The sequence below is a fragment of the Phyllostomus hastatus genome, unplaced genomic scaffold, assembly GCF_019186645.2.
Source record: "Phyllostomus hastatus isolate PE091 unplaced genomic scaffold, TTU_PhHast_1.1 phas_contig_366, whole genome shotgun sequence".
Lineage (NCBI taxonomy): Eukaryota > Metazoa > Chordata > Mammalia > Chiroptera > Phyllostomidae > Phyllostomus > Phyllostomus hastatus.
Genome location: NW_025333864.1, coordinates 651,633 through 661,145, shown reverse-complemented (window position 1 = coordinate 661,145; position 9,513 = coordinate 651,633).

The window sequence follows — 9,513 nt, the reverse complement described above, 5'->3', positions numbered from 1 at the left end:
ATGCAGATACCAGATGGCTGTAAAGGCATATATCATAAAATAGGGAGTTTCACTCCTTATGCCTTGAACTTAAACATCTGGGTTATACTGACAGGGCTTATTGCTGAGTTGAGCTGGCTTCAAAGGACAAAAATGTACATTTTAGACTTGATTCCCATGGGACCCTCAGTGTTAGAATTGAGTCATGCCTGCCACCTGTGTTATGACCTGGTTTTCCAGGGAGATTTACCAGCCCTTTTCAGAGCTTGCTCTTGGAGGGCTACAATCTCTGAAACCACACATGGTGGTCTCCAACGTCTCCCTCTTTTTTGTTTCTTATGACGTACATGATGATAAGTCTGATGAAGCCTGCTACTTGCTCTTCACCTATACAATCCCTGGAAAACAATTTGCATATGCATTTCAAGGCACAAATGATCACAATGATTAGGAGGCATCCTATAGCCCCCATGACCCACACATGAAAATTCAGTCCTTCAAACCAAGTTTTTTGGTTGAGTCATTGTAAATTGTCATGCAGGGTCTGAAAGACCTCCTGCTCATTGAGTCATTTGATATCCAAAAGCTACTGGCTCTCTCAGGCTGGAGTTGATCAATTTGTCATTTGAGATTGGAGGAAAAGGCCCTTCATAAGTGATGTTGGACCTCTTCCCAAGAATGTTGACTGGAGTTCCATATCAGGGGAGTGACACACAGCTTAGAGAAGTCTGGATCACAAGTGAGTTGTTGGTGAGTGACAAGAGCATCCAGCCATTCTCCCAGCTATATTACTGGAGACTCTATGGCTGAGAGCCTAGTAAGGATCTAGTCAAGACATGTTTGTTCAATCATTTCTTGAGTTATATTGGTGAGGAGGGCATCAGCAGCATGAGTAGCCTGGACAGATTCAGCCAGAGCAGTGGCAACCACTGCAGCAGAGGAAGCTATAAAGATAGTAGAGACAATACAAGTGAGAGAGTTCCTAAGAAGTTTCGTACTCTCACTTGAGAGAGAGCATGGTTGAGGGCAGCCAGCCTTCCTGGATCTTCCCATTCATGTGTAATATTAACTAGCAGCCAGGTTTAATTTGTCTGCAAACTATAAAAACCATAGGGAAACTGAGTTGAGTAATATTAGAGTGGGTAAGACAGCTAGCATAGGTAGAGTCAGGGGAACTATAGAGACTAAATATCTTAGAGTTATTATTATAGGTTAAATGAGGTGTCCCTGGAATAGCTAGAAAAGGATAGGGGTGAGAAGTACATACAGTGACTCAGGAATTACTAACATTCTCTATAATATAAAAACCTCTATTGGGATGTGACTTTTTTTTTTATATTGAAAGCTTCCTAGAAGACATTCTATGAATCAGAGTCCCATTTTCTAAGTATTAGTATGCCAAGGGCTAGTATGGTTCAAGGACATGACTCTTATAATAGGAGCTCCAGTTCCCCCACCATGACATCCCGTACTCTAGTATATGGTATTAGGTTTGGCAGGGACAGTGGTAGAACACACACTAGCATATACTTTCTATTTGTCACCCCAGTTTTTAGCTTTTAATGGCTAGCTTTTAATGGCCTATCACTACTAAGTGATAGGCTTAGTAGTTTTTGTCTTAATTTTACAAAGGTGTATGACAGGGGGATTACTATTGTCCCCATCCTTTACTCCATTAAAGCCTATGACTCCTATGAGGGGGATATTAGCTTGAGATTCCTTACTGCCAATGGCATGTGCATACCATTTAAAAGTTACAGTGTTTCCATTCCTCATTTTCCTGCCAGGTGATGGCAGCTTTCCTTGTTTTTCCAGAGCCATTGATAAAAAAAGTCCTTACTTTCAGGATAGAGGTCTCACTAATTTTTTCTTTCAGATGAATATTGGGAATTGAGAGGTTTTATAATAATTTGTCTGAGCATAGGCTAATTTCTATTTCACCAACGAAGTCTGTGATAGCACATTGTAATTATAGAGACTGACTGGACAGCTGTTGTAAATAGATTTAGGTAAGGAGGATGTGAATGATGGCTAGATCATGGCCAAAAAGTTGCTGAGTTCTCATATATCCTTTCATAATAAGTTGTCAGAGAGCTGTAATATAAGTGGTAGTAGTATGTTGAGGTTGATGGAAGAGAAATAGCCATTCTATCATGCCTAACTGTGGTAATAGTTGACCAATTAATCCCATGAGGGTACCTAGAGTTGGAAAGCAGAATAGCCTGATAGGAAATTGGCAGTCAACTCTTGTGAGCTGCCTTTTATTAATATGCTAATTGACAAGGTCTAATTCTTGGAGCACCTGGGAGACAAAGTTCTAGGGGAATTTAGATCAGAATCTCTTTTTAAGGTACTGAATAAATTAGTAAGTTAATGGGTAGTAATTCCTAGTTTAGGTCAAATCCAGTTAATAACACCTAATAGTTGCTGGATGTTATTAAGTGTTGGGCACTCTGGTGGATTAATTTGGAGTGTTTGAGGCTGAATTGTTCAGTAAAAAAGAATGTGCCCCAGGTATTTCCAAGGCTCATACTGTTGGACCCTTTCAGGGGCTATAATTAAGTCTGCATTAGATATGGCCTTTTTAAAATCAGCATAAGTCTTAGCATCTCAGAAGATGGGGCAGCAATCAGGATATTGTCCATATAATGATATATTGTAGATTTAGGAAACTTTTCCTGGACAGGCCCTAAGGTTTGATGGATGAAATACTGGCAGATAGTTGGACTGTTTAACATGCCTTGAGGCATAACCTTCCATTGGAATCTCTGTAATGGCTAGGAGTTGTTAAGAACTGGGACAAAAAAAGCAAATCACTCTCTGTCCTTTTCAGTTAAAGGAACTGCCAAAAAACAATCTTTTAAATCAATAATTAGAAATGGCCAATCCTTAAGGAGGCAAACTGGATTTTAGACTCTAGGTTGGAGAGCTCCCATTGGTTGAAGTATCTCATTAATTTTTCTAAGATCCTGTATAAGCTTACATGGCCCTGATTTTGCAGGAACTACAAAAATTGGAGTATTCCATGGGCTGCTAGATGGCTCAATATGTTCTGCCTCTAATTGTTATTTTACTAATTCATGGTTATTTTCTAACCTATCCCCTTTTAGTGGCCACTGATTGATCCACACAGGTATATCTGAAAGCCATGTGAGGGGTAGAGGAGACATCTGAACAGTGGTCATTAGTGAAAAGGTGGGAGGGTGATTTTCATTCCCCACTGAGTAAGAAGTTCTCATCCCAAAATATTAAGTGGGTCTAGAAGGACACGGGGCTGAATTTGCCCTTCTTGTCTCTCAGGGCCATAGCACCTGAGGAACCAGACACTTTTGCATGGTTGAGAATTACCTCCAATGCTAGTTATGGATATATCAGCCTCTGTTAGTGCCCAATTTGGAGACCAATATTAACTAGATATTATAGAGTCATCTGCACCCATATCTAATAGGTTGTGGAAAGTTTTGTCATTAATTTTGATTTCTAAAAGAGGTTTATTTAATTTAATGGAGGTAGTCCAAAAAACAGATTGGTTATAAATACTACCAACCCTCCTTCCCCTCTCTTAATATTTTAAGTACTTGGTACTGTACAGGGAGGAAGAAGAAGTTGGGCTATATGAGCTTGGGCAGGAATGACATGATATCCAAAGGCTCTGATCATAATTTTGATTTTCCCTGATAATCAGAATCAATTACTCTGGGATGGACTAAAATCCTTTTGTGGTAATGCTAGACCTCCCTAAAATCAATCTAACAGTGCCCTCAGGCAATGGTCCCAATACCCCTGTTGGAGCTATCCTGTTACTTTAAGATGAGCTCTTGGGAAGTGACCAAATCCAATCCTGCTCTTCCCCTGTGGCAGCACAGAGGTCAAAGATTAGGCATGTTCCTGAGCCCAGAGTAGTTGATTGCTGCTGTGGAGATAACTCCTATTGGGTTTCAGGGCACCAGAGTGTGTGCCCATCCATCCGTTTAACTGAGGTAAGAATGGCTTACCATTTTTATCATATTGAGATCCACATTCAGTTGCCCAATGTTTACCCTTGCCACACCATAGGCAGTCTTTATCGAGTGGATTTTTTAGACTATTCTGTTGTCTGTTCTGGCACTCCTGACGGGTGTACCCTAGTCTGCCACAATTAAAGCATTTAATTTCTCCTTTTACAGCTGCTGCTAGCAATATGGCTCAATGTTGTTCCATGCCTACATTTTGTCAAGCCTTGATAAATTGAGTCATATTACTAGTGGTTAGTTTAAGAGGATTGAGTACAGCCTTACAATTATTATTTGCATTTTCATAAGTTAATTGTATTAAAAGGGTATAAGTTGCCTTCTGATTCTCAATATGTTTTTGAATTGCCTCTTGTAGTCTATCAATAAAGTCTAAGTAAGCCTTTGTGTCTTCCTGCCAAATATTAACAAAGGAGCCTTGCCCCTGGGCTTTATCTTCCAGTACCATCTTTAGGGCATAGAGAGCTGCCTGAGAGCATTGAATGGGAACCAGAGGGTCCATTTCTTCCTGCTCTTCAGTGGTTTCAAATTTATCAGTCCTGAGCACCAATTTATGATAAAAACTCTCAGCAAAATGGGAATAAAGGGATCATACATCAACATAAGAAGGGCCATATATGAAAAAATATATAGCTAACATCATTCTCAAGAGGCAAAACCTAAAAGTGTTCCCCTTAAGATCAAAACCAAGTTAGGGGCCCTAACTGGTGTAGATGAGTGGACTGATTACAGACCTGTGAATCAAAGGGTTGCCAGTTCACCTCCCAGTCAGGGCACATGCCTGGGTTGCAGGTCAGATCCCCAGTGGGGGGTACATGAGAGTTAACCAGACATTCATGTTTCTCTCCATCTCTTTCTCTTTCCCTTCCTTTCTCTAAAAAATAAATAATTAAAATCTTAAAAAAAAACCACACACAAGATAAGAATGTCTGCTTTCACCACTCTCACTCAACAAAGTTCTGAAAGTCCTAGCTGGGATGTTCAGACCAGAAGAAATAAAAGGTACCCAAAATGGAAAAGAAGAAGTAAAGTTATCATTATTCACAGATGACATGACAGCATGCATAGAAAACCCAAAATATCACCTAGTAACTACTAGACCTAATAATTGAACTTCACAGAGCAGCAGATTACAAAATCAATACCCGTAAATTGATGGCATTTTTATATACCAATAATGAGCTATCAGAAATAAAAACTAAGAAAACAACTCCATTCACTATTGACAAATAAAAGATACCTTCAAATAAATTTAACCAAGGAGGTAAAAGACCTGTAGTCCAGAAACTACTGGTCACTGAAGAAAGAAATGTAGGAAAATACAAGATGGAAGCACATGCCATGTTCATGGGTTGGAAGAAGTAACATCATCAAAATGTCCATTCTACCCAAAGCAACCTATACATTCAACTTTATTCCTTTTAAAATACCAATGGCTTATTTCACATAACTAGGACAAATATTCCAGAAGTGTATATGGAATGAAAAAGACCTTGAATAACCTCACCAATTTTGTGTAAGAAGAACAAAGGTGGATGTATCACAACTCCTGATGTCAAAGTATACTATAGAACAACTGCAATAAAAGCAACCTGGTGCGGGCTGTGAACCAAAGTGTCGCAGGTTTGATTCCCAGCCAGGGTACATGCCTGGGTTGCAGGCCATAACCCCCAGCAACCGCACATTGATGTTTCTCTCTCTCTATCTCCTTCCTTTCCCTCTCTAAAACTAAAAATAAATAAAATCTTTAAAAAAAAAACAGCCTGGTACTGGCATAAGAACAGACTTATAGATCAGTGGAACAGAACAGAGAGACCAGGAACAAACTCATAAACCTTTATGATCAATGGATATTTGGCAAAGGTGGCAAGAGTATACAATGGAGCATAGACAGTTTCTTCAAAAACTGGACTCATATGTGTAAAAAATGAGACTGGTCCCCAAAATTACACCATATACCAGAATAATTCTAAATTAATAAAAGACTTAAATTAAGTCACAAACCCATAAAAATCCTAGGGGAAACCACAAGTACTAAAATCTCAGATATTCTATCTAGCAACATTTTTGCTGAAATATTATTTCCAAAACACTGGAAACAAGGAAGAAAATAAATGAGACTACATAAAATTGAAAAGCTCTTGCACAGCTAAAGAAACCATCAGCAAGACCAAAAGGGAACCCATGAAATAGGAGAACATTTTCACCAATGACAAATCTGATAAGGGTTTAATCTAAAAAATATACATAACTAATACAACTCAACACTAGGAAGGTCTACTGAATTAGACGTGGATAAAAGACCTGAATAGACACATCTCCATAAAGGACATAGAGAAGACATATAAAAAATGCACATCAATAATCATCAAAGAAATGCAAATAAAACCCCAATGAGATATCTCCTTACACCCATCAGAATGGTTACCATACATAAATCAACAAACAAATATTGATGAGGATGTGGAAGAAAAGAGAACTGTAGTGTACAGTTGGTTGGGATGCAGTCTGGGGAAGGTGCTATGGAAAATTATATGGAGTACCTGCAAAATATTGAAATCAAAACTCCTTTTCAACCCATTGAGTCCATTTCTGGGGATAGATCTTAACAGTCTTGAAACACCAATACAAATTTATATTTATATTTGTATTTATATTTTATATAAAAATAGATTTAATTCAGTACCTGGTGAGAGTAGAAAAAAACAGTTTCATTCTGATTAGTGTAAAGGTCACTGAGCATTTTAAGGTGAGAATGACGGAGTAGGGAAGGGGGACAGCAGGACTTAGTGGAGTCAGGAAAGTGAAAATTAGAAAGGGTTAGTCAGGGTGTTGTGGGAAAACTTGGTTCTTATAAATTCTATATAATTATATAAATTATATATTATATAATTATATATTGTATAAGTTCTATAATTATATGTATAATCATATAGCATATACTTATATTTATATAATTTATAATTATAAGTATAATTATATATATAATTATCCCTATATCCCTATGTTCACAGTAGTACTATTTATAATAATCAACATTTGGAAACAGCCTAAGTGCCCATCTGTAGATAAGTTAATAAGAAAGCAATGGTCCATTTACACAATAGAATATTACACAGCAATACAAACAAATAAATTCATATTTTGCAACAGCATGAATGGACCTGGAGAATAGTATCTAAGTGAATTAAGCCAGTCAATGAAAGATATATACCACATGATCTCACTTATATGTGGAACCTAATGAACACAATAAACTAACAAACAAATAGTAACAGAAGCACAAATACATGAAAAAGAATGATAGCCCTCAGGGACAGGCCATTGAGGGAAACAACATGAAAGGTGGTAAAGGGATTAACCAAAGAATATTTATGCACATCCCATGAACTCAGACATTAAAACGGGGATTGACTTAGAGAAGGGAAACAGTGGGCCTGGATTTAGGTGTGGAAAAGGAGAGTGGGAACAGATATAAAAGCATAAACAGGAGGAAAAAGATGACAGTGAGGTAGGTGGGAGTGGAGCCCAGTTCTCCCTTTGACCAGCTGTAACACCTAGCTGATCTTCTGAGGAACAGTAAATGAAATCCCAGCTTATATGTTATTTGGAGGCCAAAAATTGTAGAGAACATTGAAAAACAGATGGTGAGGAGATTGTGTTGGGACAGTACTGACCCTGGATCTGCACAGCGACCTGGGCTTCTGTGGCCCCCAGCCTCGTACCTGCGGCAGGATACAGGGAGCAGAGTTAGATCACAAGCTTCCTCCCCTACCAGAGAAGGGAGGGGAAGTCCAGTCCAGGAGGGATCTGGATGCTAGAAGTAGCTGTGGGGGGTAGAGATGAAGTGGGAGACACACAGAGACAGTATACACCTGCTGGGACTGTGGAGTCTGGCTATGTCATTACCAGAGAAATCGGAGTGCTGGGCAACACATGGATAAGGGAGAAGTGTTGGGTAGTCTCCAGACTGGTTAGAAAGCTGGGCTTTGTGAAAAGCAGCTGTGCACTTGTTAAGAAGGGTGAGTAGCAGCTGTGTAAAAAACTCACACACAGTGGTTAGCTTGCCCTGAGGGTGATTTAAGCTAAGTGCCCACACTTGGCCAAGGCAGCTTCCTGGGCAGCTGATTCGCCCTGCTGGCCCTGAGGCTGATTCTGGCAGCATGTGGCACCACTTGCCCTGAGGCTGATTTGAGCCACAGGTCTGAGCTTGACTTGTGCTGTGCACCCAGTCAGGCTCTGGCCACAGTGAGCTTAAAGAGAGCAAGGAAGAGGTGCACCACATGGACCTCAGCTCAAGTGGTGAAATAAGGGCTCAGGCCTGGCACAGGCAGACTGTGGGGGCCTGGCAGTTCACAGAGGGCCTGGGCTGGAGGCTGGGCAACTGTGAATATTGTGGCCAGACCTGGCCCCCATCCTCAAAAAACCATAGGAAGGGAGGAAAGTGAAGCCCAGCCCACCTCTTCCTGTGGCATCCAGGAAGACCAGCAGAATTTCCTCAATGGGTTTAAAGATAGCAGGAGACATTTTCTACCCCCTCCTCTCCTTTTCTTCCTGCAAATGAGGCAATAAGACATGGAGTTCTAAAAGGTCTAGAGACAGATACAAAGAGGGAGCACAAGACTAAATCCAAAAATTGAGAAACAGAAAATGTCTCTTAGCTATCCCATAGCACTGGCATTTTATTGTTTATCTGTATTATTATTATTTTTACTACTTTCATTAGTATTTGTTTTATTTCTCTTTCATATGTTTAGTTTTTTTTTCATTTTATTTCTCTAGTTAATTGCATGGTTTGACTGGTTTTCCTTATTCTCTCTTCATTGAATTTTAATTTTCTTTCATTCACTTCACTTGTGTTCCAGTGACCTACTACTCTTGATCATGTACTTTGTATTCTGTTTATCCAAATCATATATTTCTTGCCATGTTATTGTTGTTCCAGTACTATTGTAAATAATTTTTGTTCCATACAATTGTAAATACTACACAGCAACTGTCCCTGATCCTTTCTCACTTCATATTATTCCTGAGCTTTATTATTGTTGTGGTTAACTCTATTCTCTCACACACTATGTCTACTTTGTATCCTTTACTCTCACTACATATACCATCTAACCTTGCACAATCACTTTGTTTTCACAATTTAGCTCACAGTTTTCCTCCAGTCTAACAAGTCTTATCTTTCTTTCACATTTTAGAAAAAGAGGCTATTTGGTTGAAATATCACAATTAACACTATACTTATCCAAACAATCTCCTATCTCTTCTCTACTTGCTTATACTTTAAATCCCATAAAATACTCTCCCAGTGTCTTAATTCATTTTGCCTTGATCCATTCTGCCACTGATCACATATAAGAAAAGGTGGAGCTGTGAACATCAGTATACCTGCTGGAGGAGAAAAACCACCAACAAAGGAACAACCAAAAGATAAAAACCCAAGTACAACAAGAGAGCTCACACAAACAGAAGAAAGAGCAAACCTAGAGCATCCAGACAAGGAGATCAAAGAGACCACACC